General features: G+C 38.1%; 1 long non-coding RNA gene across 2 annotated transcripts in view; it reads left to right on the top strand.

Moving 5' to 3' along the window:
* The window catches only part of LOC104143045 (uncharacterized), a 32,416-nt gene extending 14,173 nt beyond the window's left edge, over positions 1–18,243 (top strand). The window contains exons 6-8 of one of the 2 annotated variants that reach the window (XR_011141083.1): positions 5,720–5,798; positions 12,271–12,370; positions 14,751–18,243. This is a non-coding gene — a long non-coding RNA (uncharacterized lncRNA). The remainder of the gene's footprint in view (positions 1–5,719; positions 5,799–12,270; positions 12,371–14,750) is intronic. The other variant, XR_011141084.1, reaches the window with a different exon arrangement.
* The last annotated feature ends 418 nt before the right edge of the window (positions 18,244–18,661 follow it).

Here is an 18,661-nt window from a genome sequence, read left to right as displayed (position 1 = left end):
TTTAAAATCCACACCAAGATAGAACTTTTTTGAGGCTTGTAAAATAAGAGATAAATAATTAAAAATACACTTTCTAACAGGCCTATTGCTACCTGTTGTTACCTGGGACAGAAGGAGCAATGGAAGACAGTCATCATGCTACTTTTGACATAGCAAAAAGACAAGGAAATGTCATGAATTTCCTCTTCCAAATTCTCTGTTCCAAAGACACAGAATAGAAACTTACTAACACCATTTTTCAGAAGGTAGGAGTCACCTAGACAGCTATAATAGAAACTTGCTTTTTATAACCTTGTTTAAAATGTATTACATATATTTCTTCTATTTTAACTTATCTATAAGAAAATATGCATAGGTTAGAAGAGCTGATAGAAGAACAATATACCCTTAGTCATGCTAGAGGCAAACATGGTCAGAGTTGCTAGCAACCACTGTGCTTAAATAGCCAGCTAGCAAGTCCTCATCTCCCCAAAACCAAACATTTTCAGAAGATTAGCCACACTTCTGGATGTCTAAATAATTTGAAAATTCAGATTTTCTAACATTCACCTATTTCTCATTTCTTCCTAATATTTGTTCTGAGTTGCCATTTTTGAAACAATGAATACTCTCCAGGCAGAAGAGGTCTACCAAATGGCAGGCTAACAGCAAGCATTTCCTGATAAATGACATCTTATCTGAAATATGGAAATATAGGGTCAAATTCTGGTCTCAGAAAGTGAGGCTGTGTCTGTGGAGGGGTTCATTAGCCTGATGTAATGGATGTGAATAGAGTATAACCTTCAATGCATTCTGCACTTCCAAACACCGTGATTTCTCTTTTTACATATGTCCACCTAGGTATAGGCATTACCCCATTGTTTGCTATTAAGGGCTGCTTTTATCTGATGAGTTTTGGTGACTTCCTTCTGCTTCTACAAATTTCAGTGTTTATAGTAAACAGAAGATGATGAAAGCTCTGAATCATTTGCAATCTTCAACATCAAAATATAGTAATCACCATTTTTCCTAAGACTGACTCTTCTGTGCAATACCTTAATGGTGTGTGCTTTAATCTTAGTATTTTCAGTTTGTGACAGAGTTCAGCTAACCACAGTATCCTCAATTCAACACCACCCACCGTTTCTATCCATTTTGTACTGTCAGAAGCACATCAAGCAGCTTCTGAGTGTAATCACATCAAAATCGATTTTCATGGCTGAGAGAAAAATAATGGAAATTTCTCTAATGTAGAAAATGTATGTGTTCCTTTTGGTTAACCAAAATAGACTATATATCAGGGCTGTCAAAATTAAGTTTTCTTGATTCAGTGCTCTTCCCCAGACTTGTATACAAATTACAAGCCCTCACTACAGAATGTCTTTAACATAATTTTCTGTTGCACTGCTTCAATATGGTTCCCACAAAATGAACAGTTTGCCCAAGTGATAGACTACAGATCATTCCCCTGATCAGATCCACAAGTAAATTGTTCCAGGGGTTATAAACAGAATCCCTGAAGCTAAAACAAAATGGCCAGCCAGGACTTCATACTTGCATGGAGCCTTATGATATTACTGACTCCTAGATCCTGCAGGGTACTGAGGCTGCACCTGAAATCATGGAACAATTTGTATCACCTCCTGAGAAAAGTGAGACCTTCTGTGCAAAATTTTACAAGTAAATCTGAACAAAACTTTTAAGAACAATACTTTACATAGCAGAAGTGTGCTGTAAAGAAATAAGAGCCTCTTGAATATAATATTTTTTTCTAATTATTTGACAGGATTTTCTGCGATGGTGTTTAGCTGTTGCTTTGCTATTGGAAACGTGTTGCTTATCTGTGACTATTCAGACTAGCGTGTGCTACTGTACCTGTTCCAGGCTTAGACTTCCTTAGGTCTTTTAGACGAGTTTGAAATATTGAAGTGAATGTACAAAAGCTTACTTTCAGAGATTCTGGTAAGAGCCAGAAAGAGGGAAAAAGCCCAGATACACTCAAATAGTTGATATTGTTTCCTAGGATTAGCTTAGAAATAGGTGCCAGAGAAGCATGTGGCAGCAGTAATAGCTAGGCACATGTATTTGGGATGCAGCAAAGACATTTTCTATGGAAATACATAGGAATCTTCTGAAGGTAATTATATTTATTAAACTTTGAAGATGAATATGGTAGTGACCTACATTCTTAAAATGGGATTAGTTCATTCATCTTAAAGTATGCTTTCTCCTGGTGTGTATGGAAAAATAGGAGCAGCAGGTTTTGATTTAGAAAGGCTTTTGTTGTTACTTCACCTGATACTCTCTTAAGTAAGCTAAGGAGACACAGTCTAGATGAAACCATAATGCCATGGGTGAAAACTGCTTAGGGAACTTTATTCAGAAAGTAGAGGTATCAGATGGGGTTCTGCAACAGCCTGTTCTGGATCTCATTATATTCAATCACTAACTATTTAGACAATGGAATAGAGAATATGCTTATTAAATTTACAGCTGACACAAAGCTGGAAGAGTCTGTGCATATAGTTAAGAACAGAATTAGAAAACAAAATGGTCTTCACAGATTGAAGACAATCTAAGAAATGTATAGTGCTATTTAATAAGTATTAACACTTAGATAGGAATGAGCAGTTGCATAATACAAGAAACAGAGCAGTTGATCAGAAATTATCTGGGAGGGCATAACGGCCTACAACCTGAACACAAGCAGCATGATGCAAAAAAAAGTTAATACCTTAATAGGATACATAAACAGAAGTTTAGGTGCAAAATATGTGGAACAATCTTTCTTGTCTACTTAGTCCTGGTTAGGCTTAGTTACAATAATATATCCAGATTCAGGTGCTGCACTTCAGCAAGAATTGAACCCCTTGGAGATACACTTCCAGAGCAGAGCAACCAGAATAAGCAGAGGCCTAGAAAACACAGTCTAAGAGATAAGATTGAAAGACTCAGTTATTTAGCTTAAGAAAGAGAAAAACTGTCAGGAGACCTGAGGAGGCTGTTGCACAGCAGAAGGGAACAGTAAATTCTCCATGTCCTTAGCTCACAGGATGAGAAGTGATGATCTCTAATTACAACATAGAAGATTCAAGTTACAACTTAGGAATGGTTTTTTAAATTTAAGACAGCGGAGACTCCGAGGAGATGCTTCCAGTATCGGAGCACTTCCAGTATCGGAAATCTTAAGAATAGGCTAAACAAGAACAACACAGATTTGCTGATCTCATCTCTAACCAAGGAGGTGAATTAAATGAAGTTCATTCCATCTCTATTTTTGTATGAAATGATGACCATGCCCTTAAGCATCTCTGCACAGACATTTGGACAGGTCCAATTATCTTGGTCATGATGGTATGCAGCGTTTCCTGGCGACAGAAGCACCTAAAAAAAAACATCAGTGTTGTCAGCTCCTGCAGTTTTACACTGGTTCAGCTCCTGAACTCACATGGTGACAAAACAATCTTTTCTCATAGAGAGAGAAAAAAAAAATTTCTAATCTTGTCATTGTGAAGAAGAACTTGAAAACCTGACTCCAAATGGCTTAAAAAATCAGATGACAAAGAAAAAGGCCCAGTGTTTCTAAACCATTAAACTCCCATGGTTTTGGGGGGGCTTAACTCATGCTTTTTCAAGGGAACTGGCGTTAATGATAATGGACTAATTTGAATAGACAAATTCAGAAATTGATATTCCTGAACTTCCTATTACAGAGAAGGCAATACTGCCTGAACAGCAGGTCTATTTCAGGAAATTAAAACCTCCTCATATCCTTTCAGATGACTTGATTGTTTCTACATTTCAGTCAATGTTACACAGGGGACATTGCACAATGCTTAACATGGTGGCAGAAAATTCACCTAGCAGAGAATTGTGGAGGCTCAGTATATCTGCTGAAAGACACTCCAGCTGGGAACAGACATAATGGGGGCACAAGGAATTCATTCTTGGGCAATCTCTGTTGGGAAGCTGTTGCCTCAAATTAGCAGTACTTCTCTCATGGGGGAATATAGGTACAAACTACATGCAGAAGAGCAGCTCTCTGCCGCACCAAACAAACCCCAAAACATTCTCAAAAGACACAAGGTAAAACATCATAGATATCAAACGTAGGGTTTGTTTGATGGAGATTCTACCCATTGATACATAGAGAGCAGAGGATGTTGTTACTAAAAGAAAACTTCAAAATGCCTTTCTCCTGAATAGTCATGTCTTTTATTATAAACTTTATTTCATCTCTTCCACTGTATGCAGTCTTACTGAATGTCCCTATTTCTTCTTTCCTGGAAACAGATGTTTTCTGTCATCCATCCTCCTTCTCATAGAGAAGATAAAAGACCAGTACCATGACAGACCACTTTCCAAGGATGGAGAGGAAAGGAAAATCATAGGAAAGACCTTTCTGATTAGCTTATCTCATTAAGACCTGGAATAAGTATGATGCATGTTTTACAATGCTCTAACTGAATTATGTTCATAGTTGGGGTATTTACACGTGCTATTTAGGCTCTGTAGGACTTGGTCATGTGTAAATCTCTACAGCAACTTTTACCAACATCACAGCTCTTCTATGGGATCTCCTCTCTCAGCTTTCACAAATTTATAGGAGCTTCATAACATAGAGATGCACAGCACAGAGATGTCTTGACTACTACCAACTTCTCCCTCCTGACATTTGGTTCCTTTTGTACCTTTATCTCTGCTTTTAAAAGATTTTCCTGTATCAGATATCTTCTCCAGGCATTGCTAATCAACTTGTCCCTTAGCTTTTTCTTTGCTAAGATGAATAAAATGAGTACTGTAATTCTCTCTAAGTATCTAGTATTTGTCACACTAGGAAGCATTTTCTGTAGTACTCTTTCTGAATCCTCACCCAATTTTTGTCATCCTTTTGAAAATGAGAACTTCTCAGAAGACTGCAGCTGAGACAGCCTTTCCATTTTGCTGCTCTTGCTCCAACTGCTATTAGTTAAGTCCAGAAGCCACTGAAACTCCCCTGTCAAGCAATAACTTTCCTGCTGCTTCCATTGCAATTGCTTGTTTCATGAACTTTCACTTCTGTGAAGAAGAACAAGAGGATATCTGAAGCATTTGGAAATGCAAAGAAAGGGAAGCAAAACTGTTCTTCCTTTGAAGGAGTGGAGAAGCCATGTATACCCATGTTGTCTCTTAGCTTAATATCTGCTTAGAAACAACCGCGATCTGAATCCCTGACAGAAAAGGCACAACAATGGGAGTTTTGGCTGCACAGCTGCTGGGAGAGGAATTCTTCCTGGAAATCCTTGGAGCACAGTGTTGTGTTCCCATAGCATCCCAGTGAATGCGAATATACCCTTAAGTTAAGTTACTTCTGAAAAGGAAGAGCCTCCCTGTAAACCTTAAGCACAGTTATAATGATCCATACATAAAGATCAGAGACCACGGAGAAAAATTCGTTATTGTTGCTGCAAAAAACTGTAGCAGCTCACGAGAGTTTTACTTTTATTATTCATGTTGCTATTAGGAGTTGCATTATTACTAGATCCTAGCTGGCACAGATGGCTGCTGTGCTTTGAGGTCTGCTTTAGTCATGTTTTCAGCTGCTTTTTTTTGCAGATTTTATAGGGTTTGGGCTGATTTTAGCTTCCTTCATTTGCTTGATAATTGTTTTGTTTTTTGTTTTGGTTTTTACTTAATTAGCAGGAATATGTTCGTGTTTATAGTGTGCTTTATTCACTCTTTCTGAACTTGTGGTAACCAGAATCAGCGATACCTTCTGTTGTTTGTGTGGGACCGGCACAGACCAGATGCTCTGATGATGGCAGCAGCTTTCGTGGAAGGTCAGTATCAATTTGTTGGCGCTGCTGGACTGGAATTTCTCACCTGTTGATAACTGTCTCCCTTGCACAGCATCTTTCTCAATATCACTTTTTCTTTGCTGCTGGAGCAATGGGGAACCTCTCATCCAAATGGCTCTGTTTCCCTGAGCCCATCCTTTGAATCACTGCCCAAATGCTGATGATGATTTCTGCTTCCTGGGCTCCTCCTCAAACACACATGCACTCATCTCAGCCATCATTTCTACTGCTGCTACTTTTTGCTTGCATAAGAGATTATCTGTATGCAGAATCTTCTTGTTTTTTGCACCTTTCACCTATTGCCTTAATTTTAAAGACAAACACCAAGAGGAGGTTATTTGGGCTGCTGTATCTGGTCTCCTCTAGTCACAGGTGTGACTGAGCAGAACCTACTGATGAACTTCTATAGTCTGTTAGACAGAAGATCAAGTTCAATCACAGCTGTGCCAACAATGTAGTTTACCCCTGGCTACATCCTCAACCTGGGTGCAAATTTCTGTGAGCGCTGCTTTCGTCTGAAATGGAGCATGTGAGCCAGAAGAGGAGGCGTGGTGTGTTCCCATATGTCTGTTGGTCTGCATGTTCTGTACTGGGACCTCCATGACAGGCACAGCCAGTAAAGCTTTCTATTCAGTCTCCATTGTGCAAGGTATCGGTATGCTTACATGCTCTACTTTGTCTTCGGCAATTTCCTAAAGTCTGGTTCTTTGATTGCTAAATTTGTGCCTGGCTGTTTAGAAAGGTTCCTCAAAAGCTTTGAGTCCTGGCAGCCTGTGGTTACAATACCTCTTATCTCTCTTCCTCTATACATCCCCCCATTAGCAACAGGTAAAGAAAAGTTTTAAGGTTTTAAGGTTTGGAGCAAAAGCTTCATTTTACTGAAAAATGGGTGCTTTGCAGGCATCTGTGTTAAAATTTAGTTTTGAAAACCTGTGAGTCTCACAACTCTCCCACTGCAGTAGGCAAGTAATTAATTACCACTGTGTCAATGTCATAGGATAGTTTTCAGTGTTATGACCAAAGGGAAAATATCTTGAATAGGATGCAGTAACTTACTGTAATTGGCTTCTAATCTTCTGCCATAGGATTTGAGTGACTGCTATTAAAGTCTGTGGCAGTTGTTTGTATGTTGTGGCAGGGGACCAGACCCCTTAGCTTTTATCTGCTCTTCACATTAGCCTAACTGGAAGTCTGTGAGCCAAAACTATAACCCCAGCTCCAGATGCCCCCATCATTTGGATCTGACTGAGAACGTAGGAGCTCAGGCCCATCTCTAATTACAACAGACAAATTATTGCATAATTTCTTCTACTTTATCTTTTCAATTCACTGGAGCAGTTAATTTCTCCAAAAGCAGGCACATCCTTTCTCATTAGAAATTCCTTTTCGGCCTTTTCAGGCCTTATTTTAGTTCCTTATGGTTACATACATACACACACAAATACATGTACACACAAAAAAAAGTTTTGTTGATAATGGATTATATAACTGGTACCTAAGACAACATGAGATGTTTTAACTGAAGCTTGGCTTTATCCACTAGATAATTTGCCACTCCGTGGAAGCAATCTCAGCTGACTACTTTTTCTTCTTTTCACAGCTACAGTCAAAATTCAAAGAATAGAAGACCCACATTAGTTTTTATGTTTTGATAATACAGAGTTGGTGAGCAGCAAGGAAGAGCTGTAAGAGGGAAGGACTGGTTAGCAACTGATTTGAGTAGCAACTTTGTGGTGTTATGGGACACGATTTTCTGGTTTCTATTTTCACAGTTTCTGTTTTTGTTCATTTCCTGCCCTATGGTGGAAGTGAGGTATTCCTCAACTGCTAACTCAGATACTTGTATTACCTTTTCTTCACCTTCCAGACCTCTTTTTGCCCACTGCAGGTACACCCTTACTGATCATTTGTAACAACTCACTTGAAAGTGATTTCGGCTAGCCTTAAGGACTGTACGGAAATGCCCTGGAGAGGCAGAGAGGTTCCAGTTTGTATAGACTAAACAGAAATAGGGACAGGATGTTAGTGATAGATGGAAGTGCCAGTCAGTAGTTCTACAGTCACTAATGGCATAGTCAGAAATAAAAGTCTAGTTTCTTGCTTCTTCTCTGCATTTCTCTTGCTGTGATTCTTCCTATTCATACAAAACAACTGGAGAAAAAGAATTTATATTTTCACAAAGCATCCCAGAAAAAGACAGTTTAAATACCATTCTATTTTACTTCATATTGACTGAACACTGCATTATTCAGTTTGAAGTTACCACTTAAGGAACCCCAGGGGTTTACCCTGAGACTTTCAGGGCAGTAACAATGGCAACTATAATTTTGAAGCTGTTGATTGTGATTTTTTTTTTTTGCAAGATTTCTGCTATTAAGTCAGCAGTGTTACTTAGGAAGTCCTAGCCCCTTCACTTAGCTGCAGAACTGCATGCCTCTCAGTTACATAATATTTTGGAAATGCATGCTTCATTGAAGTGTCATTGATTTTCAACTAAAGTGAAAATGTCCTCATTTAATGCTTTCTTAAGAGAATTAGAAAGGAGGCTGGAGAGGGTTTTGACAAAGTCATTATTAATTGTACATCACAAAATTGGGATATATATATTTTTAATACAGAAATTCTTTACAGCTCCTAAAACGCTATTCTAAAATTATGTCTAATTTTATAAATGGAAAGACCCTATTTTGTTCAAGACTTTTAAATTCCTTTGCTTTGTCCAACAAACCCCTGTACTTGCTGTGAGAGGATTGCTGATTGCTTTGTCAGCAAGACCAATGATATTCAATCTTTGATTTCTGATTCATTTGCTTCTTCCTTCCCTTTGATGAATAGAATAAACGTCTAGATTTCTCCTCTCCTTTCAAAAATATTCTCTCGCCTCTTATTTCCTTAGTAGTGAGACTGTTTTATGTATGAAACATCCTGCCTGTCTTTTGGAATATTGGCTCATGTTCACTGAGCTCCAGGCTGTATAAGTGCTTTACAATCTTTTATCAGAGAAAATGAAAATTTCTATTTCCTTCTGTTTGCTCTGACGTTGAGTGTTCGCTTTGCCTCGGAGGCCAATACTCCCTGCCCTTGCCTCAGGCCCTCATACCAGGCAGCCAGATTTACCCTCTGCTCCTGCAGGATATAGGTAAGATGGTCAAATTCTGTAACTGGTGTACATAAAGTATGCCATGAGATCATGGAACTAATCTTGAAGCAGTCTGTAGCAGTTAGCCTAAGGCCAGCCTATTTGAACCTAGTGTTGGCATAGGAAGTCCAGTAAGCCCTACAGGATAGGGGAGCAGCAAGGTTGCACCGTAGGTGCAAACAGCCTGTCAGGCACTGCAAAAGCTGCGACCCCGTCAAGAGCTGCTAAGAGGGGCAGATGGTGAGCGCCTGCTGTGGTGATAGCCAGCTATTTGGTGCCATGGGAATTTGAACAAGCCAATGAAAAATCAGGTATGCTCTACCCAGTCCTGCACCCCACGGTCTCCAGGGTTGCTCAGGGTGATGCCACATGGGTCCCTCCATGCAAGGGAACCCTAGCCCGGCCCCAGGACCATGCACTGAGGGGCTGCAATCCCTATGCTGACTGCCCCGACATTTCTCCTAGACCACATCATCTCCTTCACAGGGCAGGATAGTCGTGCAATTCATAAATTGCATGTATCTGTCATTACAGTGTTTTGGTGTCCAAGTCCATCTAGTCTCCACACTGTCAACTGCTCTTACACTGCAGCACAGGCTTCTGAAGTTGTATCTTATTAACATTTCAGAAAGTCCTAGACACGCTGGCAAGCTAAGTGTCACATAAACACATGGCAAAAGGCAGTTCCTGGCAGCTTGAGTATGATTTAAAAGAAAATGAAACAGATAAATTGGAAAAATGAACTACTAGCATTCCTGTTTAAAGGTAGAGGAGAGAGGCTCAGTGGGACAAACAAACTTACCAAAGGTCAGGCAGCAAATCTGAGAAAAAAACAAGGTTAAAGATCAAAGATGGGATCACAACCACATTGCCGTATTACAATTGCTAGAGCTTTTCTTGTTTGCTAAAAAGATCTTACAACTATAGTTCACCTGATCTATGCTAAATTATACTATACTTCAGTTAACATGAATTACCAGATGCTACAGGTTTAGCTAAAAAAAGGACCTTTTTGTCCTGTGAAATCTTGATTAGCGTAGTTAATGCCTTTGAAAAAGCACACGCATGTCCTCTGAAATGCTGATTACAGCTTTCTCCCACCCACCTCAGTAGATATTAATCACAGCAGGAAAAAAGCGTGCCTCATCTCACTGGGAACATCTTGTTGGATTTGGCTTTTGCACCCACTCTGAACCTTGGAAAAGTCTGAAGACCTCCTTTTTGTCATACACTTCAGGGGACAACAGAAATAGGAAGCGTTAGACAAACTTCTTACATCACAATCTATTAGCTGTCCTCCTGAAAAACTATTTATTTCAGTGGTACTACAGAAATGTGAACCAATGTGTACTCAGAGATCCTCAGTGAGTCTGAGACTGCAGGTGTATCACGCTTATAGCATAAGCTTTATAAAAACTTTTGCAGCGTAAGCAAAAAAAAATCAAAATATTGATTGCAAGGTTTGATCAGTTGCTCTTTTCAGAAGAAATTTCAATCTGATTTTTAATGTTATTGATTTTGTTTCTTGCTCTTTGAGTAATTATTTTCAGTTATTCTTAGCTGATTGCTTCACTTTGAACTAGTATCAGATATCAGATTTGGGGTTTCTTATTTAAATGTGAGAAAATGTTAGAATTAAGAAGAATTATAAAGTCAGATCTGAAAGAGAAAGCTGTGTGTCCTTTGGGGGAAAAAAGGAAACAGAAGCACTTTCTACTTCCTAATATGGCAAGCCAGAGCATTTAGCACTGTGAGAAAAGTAGAATATGGTTTATTATGTTCAAAGGTGCAAGATAACTTATCACATCTTTAATTCATCACATGCTTTCCAGTGCTATTTACCTAGCTATCACTTCCAAATATAGCCAGAACATTTGTAAATATGTAAGGACATACCTTTAATGCAATAGGTATTCTTTTCCATGATTCAGCAAAAAGTTGAGCAGTGTATACAAAGTTTGCAGCTCCATCAGTAAAGGTTGTTAAATCTGCACAGGTGTTATACTGAAATGAAGAGACTTTCTCTCCTTGCTGCCTACACGTACTATTTCAGAATTCTTCCTTCTTCAAGAACAGTGAATAAATAAATGTTTCCTGATTATGAGTCTAGTAAAGAATGACTTGATCCAAAGTCTATTGCGATCAGCCAAAACACTCCAGCAGTTTTAGATCAAGTTCTCTAATTACTCCTGATCATTAATTGACTGAAAATGCACTGTAGGCAGTGAAATTCCACCTTTGAATATGGATTCTCTCTCTCTCCTCCTACTTACTGTAATAAATAAATGAATTTTCTACCTTTGGTAAAAATGATAAAATCTCAGCTATGCTTCTTTGCCACACTAATGTGCATCCAGCACTTACTGACTTAGAATGCAAACCTTCTTTGGAGAACTCTAAATAAATTTCTTCTCAAAATTTGTCCCAAAATACAAATACATGAAAATACGGAATGAAATATTCAATTTCTTCTCAGAGAGTCTGTATTTAGGTACATCATAGATTATTGCAGAGAGCACACTAGCACCTTTTTTTCCATGGCACACCTTTTCCTTGAAAGATCATCCGATTGAACACATGAATAGGCTTCCTCTGAAGAAAATTATTATGTGTACATTTTATAGAACATATCAAAGACCATAAAACAAAGTAGAATGGGTCTAAGGTCTCTGGAGAGGCATGGGGGGGAGGTACACTTATAAAAGTACTTATACATTCATATGTGGCAACTGATCCCTGTTTCTTTGAAGATTATTGTACAGGTTAAGCATACAATAAGTAATCCTGAAGCAGGTTCACTGCCTAACGTGTGCACAAATTAAGGGCAGTTCCTACAGCCTCTCTTCATATGCAAAGTGTTGAGGTAAACAGAAATAGGATCTTGGCAGCAGTTGAGGGAAGAAATATTTTCAAAAATGAAATGTCAGTTGCAAAAGAGAGCTTTTAAGATGTAGGAAGAGAAATGGCATTTTTAACTTCCACATTTTTATATTGTCTGTTTAAGATTTTAGGCATTTTTTACATGAGTATGAAATTTGAAAACTTCAGTGCAGAGATTTTCTGGATTTGTTATTATAGAATCATGGAATCATGGAATAATGGTGGTTGGAAGAGGCCTCCAGAGGTCACATAGCCCAACCCCTGCTCAAAGCAAGTCCAGCTAGATAGGTTCGCTCAAAGCCATGTCCAGCTGAGTGTTGAACACCTACAGGGATGGAGATTCCTCAAGCTCTCTAGGCAATTTGTTGCAGTATTTGACCACCCTCATGGCAAGAAAAAAAGCTTCATATCTAATTGCGGTTTCCCTTCTTGCAGCTTGTATGTGTTGCCTCTTGTGCCACTGAGTGTGTCCAAGAAGAGTCTGGCTCCATCCACTCTACACTGTCCCGCATCCCTTAAGCAGCTCAAGACAGTGGTAAGGTCTCCCCTTCACCTTCTCTTCTTAAGGCTGAACATACCAAGTTCCTAGTGTCTGTATCAAGAAATTCATACAAGAAATTCCACTCCCTTAATAAATGAATTTTAGAATTCTTCTTTTCAGGGTTAGGAGGACAAAATACGATGAAGTATTATTTCAGGATGGTATAACTGGGATTTTTTAAATGATGTTGCTGAAACTGATAAACATGGTTGCGTTAGGATATTTGGGGAAAAATGTTAGATTATGCTCTTTGATTAATTACAGCACTGGAAAAAAATAGCAATTTTAAAAATATTTAAGATATTTTCTTGCACGAGCATTACTCAGAGCCAGTTTTATTTTTAAGGATTCAATTTTTCTGTCAGTCTATAATGTGGTACTGTGACTAGGTAATAAATCTTCAGGCTTTGCAGACTTCTGGCATGACATACTCTTTGACACAGTAGATCTTAATAGATCCTTCTGCATTAATCCTGACTAATGAGCAGATGAATAGTTAATTAAAAATGCTCCACACAGGCTTTGACACAGTAGACTATTGCAGCTCCCCTATGGTTCTTGCTTTCTAATAGATGAACAGAACTTACTTGCATTTTTTCCATTAGATCATAATGGCTCAAAAAACTCCATTACAGTTTACCAGATCATTGATCTATGAACTAAACAGTATTTAAATATTTCCTGACTTGATTTACTATGGTATATGATCTTCTGTGCCTTCACTGAATCCATATAGTAAAAGAGCCATTATGTCATTTCTCTGGTCATTGATCTAGCAGATCATTTACAAGTCTTTCACTCTAAAGGCATTAGGTTTAAGGGCTTGATTTTTTCTAGTGTTCTGCCTGCATCCTCTGCACAGGGAGAAGCCCTTTGATACAGTGCAGTATGTACAGCATGAAACCATAAACAGCAGCCCATCTTGAGTTAAGATGATATCTTATCTATATAAATAGAAACCTGGTTTTATTTCCTGAATTAAACATTCACCAGTTTCTGAAAACACTACACATTTTTAAAAATGCTGTCAGGTGTAAATGGATGTAAAATGACTGAGTTTTGGTTTATACCAGACAAGAAGGTAGCTTTCAACTTCTTCTTGAATTCTCAATGAAGTTTACTTGTGGGTAAATCTTCTGCCAATGGCCCACTGAAAACCAGGAGAGGACTCTAAATGGTAAGGATAGCGTGACTGGTCTCAAACATCTACAAAATTCAGATTTAATCAGATCAGTCTCTTAGTAATACTAACACTAATTTTTTGCAACTTTGTATTTTAGCCCTCAGATACAAGGGAATGGTCATGTCCTCATTTAGGAATAGACATGACATTATTTTCCTTTAAAGAAATGCAGTCTGCTTCAGGAATAATCGGTGTTATGATATACGGTGGTTGCATCTTGCTTCATTAAACCAAAAGCAGACTATCCCTTGTTTAGCTATGGAAATTTGAGCCTATTTGTTTAAAAGACAATATATTTGACAAAAGGACTTTCTCTAATTTTTCAGATGAATGTATTTAAATGCTGCACGGGAAAACAATAAAATTAGGCAAGGATTATTATTTTTGTGCCATCAGCATTGTATTACAAAAAATGCATCAAGCCAGTACCTTTAGAACAAAGATCAACCCAATCGCATTGGATCAGATCATTTCTCATGAATGTGCCAAAAGTAATGATTGATTTTAATGTTCAGTTTTCAGCAAAAAATAACACTTTCCCCTTGAAATTTTGCATGACTGGAAACTAATAGCAGATGCTCAAAGGAAACTGCAAGAAATCAGAAAGGACACCAGAAGACAAATGTGCCCACTCTAGAAAAATCTTTATATAAAACACTGCTTAGATCAAGTATATACCTTAAGTGTCAAGATTTACATCCCCTTTGGTTAAAAAATATATTCTATCTGATATAACTATATTTTAAAAATATATTCTATCTAATATAACTATATTTTGTAGAATATCTTTCTATAGTTTGGCTGCTTCTCAGTGGAATCAAATACTTTAGTAGAATTAGGTGAGAGTTCCTTGAGAGATATTTGCTCAATTGTAAAAAATAACATTGTAAGAGAATTATCAAACCAGTAGAAATTGGGAAGAAGTGAGTCATGGAAATTTACTTTCTACAGGACTCTCATGTGTCAGAACCTAAATGTTACTCTTTGATAAATTTAGCTAAGGTATAATATTCTACCTACAGTTAATAGTAACAAATGCTCTATTAGCAAAGCAGAACATTTAGAAATATGATAAAGATAATGCTCAAGAGAGTTGAACGACTGCTAGGATTGATTGTTGTGCTACTTTGATGTCCAAGTTTAAGGCTACTTACACAGTTATTTTCTGCTTTATTTTGCAACTCGTTACAGAAGAAAGAGTGTCCTACTAGCAAGAAGTATTGTCTTCCTCCCAGTAATAAAAGAATCTTACACTGGAAAACTACAGGGACGCTGGCCAAAAAGCAATAAGGAGAGACCAGGAGAACTTCTGAAACATTAATGATGCCCTCCTGCCAAAGCCTGTAAAAATGTGCTAAAACTCTGAGTATTCATGAATATGGCAGCTTGAGATTTGACTCACCTCATCAAATCCCTAAGCTAAGTTTTCACTTACCCAATATTTATCCCAGACAGGATCTCAGTAGGTTTATGAGAGGTAAGGGGGGGAACACATACAACTTCCTTAGCCAAGAGATAATTAAACAGAGTCATCAAGGCCAGACCTCTGACTGGGCTGTGAAATCTACTGCCAGATGTTCCAGATACATCTGTCTAACTACTAACAGGATCCCTCTCATTACAATATCCAAGCTTTTCACAAATATTAGTGGGTTTTCTCTCAGGAAAAGAAATATTTTTTCATTCTAACATAGTACCAAACAGAGCTGAACAAATAATAGTAATAAAGTAGGTATTTCTTGAGTTTAGGGGTTATTTTCTAACTTTTCTGTCTGTGATTTTTTTGTACATAGGGAAAAAAAAAAAAAACCTTAAACTCTCCAAAGCATGAAAATCTGTGGAGTCTAGTTGCTTCCACATAAAGGACTCTTTCCTCCATCGTTATGCAGCTATTGTTCTGCCGCCACACTTTGTTGATGGTTCACAACAGCATATTTTTAGATCTACAAGTCTTAGATAGTGTAGTAGCAGTAAATGTGACCTAAAGATTCAAGAATTGAAAGACAAATATAAGGAATCCTGAATACACATATTCATATGTATACAGATATAAACAGAGAATTATTTCCAAAAAGTAAATGTAGGTATGTATACAAATATGTTTTGGTTGAAGTCTATTATTTTTCATCTATTTCATGAAGTTTGGGGTTGCCTTATATTTTTGGAACAATTTGGACTGGCCATCCTGAACTTCCTGTATTACAGTTGCATACTCTCTACATGAACATAATGAATGAGAGGTAGAAAATTCTTCTTCTTCAATTACTTCATTTCCTTTATATTGCTGTGGGTTATTGACCACACTGTGAGTAGGAAAAGAGAAGGGGAAAGGAAAAATGGGGAGATAGCATCAAATCTCTCCTCCATGTTAGAATGTGTGCAAAAATGCAAGGAGACCTCATAGACTAGTGGAGAAAAGCTTATGTGCTCATACGAGTGCAAAAATGGGACACTTTCAATAGTTTTGGTATTAGATGGCAAATAACCAAATACCACATGCAACGGATCATTATATACACACATCCAGGTGCTGCAACAAAACGCAAAAACATTTGTTTAAATGTCTGCAGTGTTGCATTTCAGGAAATTAATATGTCACAATTAAAGATTTTACTGAGGGAATGAGTTAGTAGCTCAGCTGTGAGGTTCTGTTCTTTTTGCCAGAGAATGATGTCCAGGTCACACTAGCTATTACTGTGAATAAAAGGATATGTGCTTTCTGTCAGTGCCCAGAAAAGAGGTGCATTTTCTTTCAGTAATCCTAGGAATAGAAACTAAAATCCATTTCAGTGCCCCTGTTGCTGATTGCAGAAAGCATTTCAACTAACTGCCAGGGTATATGTTGGTCTACCCTCGTTGCCTCAGTTCCCTATACGGAGGTGCCAGACGCCCCAGGGAACTGTTTGTACCGGTTCTTGGACAGACTCCACCACTCTTACGCCTGCCTTTCTCTGATGACCACAGAGAGAACGCAAACGGCTGCGTACACACAGCAAGAGTTGTCTTTGAAAGGCTGAAGATGGGCGACTGGAACTGAGGATGTTATTCTGCACAAATGCCTTCCTTACCCCAGTCAATTCTGAAGCATTTGTTTTTTTACAGAGCAGTACAGATTTGGTAAAAGGAGCTGAGAAGAGAGTACACCAAAGGCCTTTCATATGGTGATTGTGGCAATCTTCTTAGGAAGGCAAAGGGAAGAGACCACGGATCTCTCAAAGCCTGAGGAGAGCAGTCAGGCTATCCACTGAGATGGGTACAACCATGAATGGAGGTTGAGTCCCCTCCTTCCAAAGAAAGGACAGGGAAAGTAATCCTCAGGGAGGAATGAGGGTGCCTCTGCGCCACCTCGGTGAGACATGCTGTCCTTTTTCAGTATTTCCCATTAGCTTACTCCAGCCAGCTGTGTAATGAATGTGCTGACTGAAGGCGTCTTTGTGCTGGGAGCCCTGGCAGCTGTCAATCTCTGCGGTGTCTCATCCTCCAAGCTCTGTACAGGGAAGGTCAGTTTACAGTATTTGAAGACTTAGGCTAAAGTATATTAATCCATTATGCAGTTTCCTAAGTATTGCTTGCCAAATTCTCTGACGGCATCACATATATCACACACGGGCACGTGCTACTAATCTAACTGGCATTTTTCTTGTTGCTGAAGGTGGAAGTTCACATGCTAATTAATGATACAACTGTGCTACACAAAGCTTTAACAAAATTATTACAGCTGCATAGAGTTTTAGAACAAATTTCTATAGAAGATTCTACATAAATGAAAATGTATTATTAATCATTTCTTAGTTGTATGTTGTATATAGCTGCATATCTAATTATTGTATTACTTAAGAGCTCTATATTTTACCGCTTTATTCATATTTGTAAAATAGTCCATTTACATTCTTGATTCTGTCCCAAGGGTTTAGGTAGAACTAAACTAAATGACTTGGGTTGTTGAAACTTGAGAGATCAACCAAACCAGGGTTCTTTTTTTTTTAAAGATATATATATATTTGAGCACAAGCTTCACTTTATATTATACTTTTAGCTTTTAAATACATTTTTTAATTCACTTTACAAGATGAATTAGGTTCTGGCCAGGAAGCATCTTGACAGTTGCTAAGCACTTCCACAGCAAGTGAAACAAAATTATTTGGGGTCCATTTAGCCGTCAGTAAATTTTGATGTTGTCACTGGAATAATGTTGATGTACTTGTGATATTTATATATTTGAAAAATGCATATTCTTTGGACCTTGTAACTTTTTAAAGTAGGATTCCCAAGATTAGTTAAGTGTTTTCCTAGATGATGTATAGTACAATTGATGCTAGTATTTTACCAGCTCCCTTAGGGACCTGCTAGAACTTTTAGCACAAGCTCTTCTTAGTGTGTGCTGCCTATGTTACCTCTGCTCTTCAAAATTGGGAGAGGGAAATGAGTGTATGCAGAGCTGCATATAATGGGAATTACATCATACTCCTATTTATTGTACTCTTGGGGGAAGAGGTAGATTTTGTCTAGTATACATGGAGTTAGTTGCCAATTATTTATTTAAATTCTGTAATTGATGCCAGAGGGATTTAAGGCCTTGTCTAGTGACACGTTCCCAGAAAAGTAAAAGAAAAAAATATATGGTTCCGGTCCAAGTGCAGTCACTGCCTTGAATGGAAGTTGAACATGGCCTAGTTTTCTTCTGATCTTTGATTCTCAGAGTTGTTGCAAACCAGATCTCCCTAACTTCAAGATGAGCAGAAGGCTGCACATATATCAGGCTGATAACTGTCCTTTATGTATCCAGGTTATTTCACTGATGTAAGAATTCATAAATTCCTAATTAATGCCAATATTTTAAGGACCTGCATTTTCAAGGTTAGATCTAATCCTTCATCCTGATTTAATGACATTAACATGTTTTGGGCCCAGTCATCTCCATCACTTTCACCATTAGAAATGTGGCTGAAACGCTCCAAGTGCCAGATGATCCTTTTTGCTGGAGCAATGCATTCAAAGATTGGGACAGCTGATAAACAGAGTGCCCCAAACTGTGAGCTGAGCTGAATAGATTAGTTTCAAAAACTACATGCAATACCCGCCTTATTCTCTTCTTAGCATCA

The sequence above is a fragment of the Struthio camelus genome, chromosome 4 (genome assembly GCF_040807025.1).
Source record: "Struthio camelus isolate bStrCam1 chromosome 4, bStrCam1.hap1, whole genome shotgun sequence".
Lineage (NCBI taxonomy): Eukaryota > Metazoa > Chordata > Aves > Struthioniformes > Struthionidae > Struthio > Struthio camelus.
Note: the sequence above shows the minus strand (reverse complement) of the source record. Positions and strands in the feature narration are given on the sequence as shown.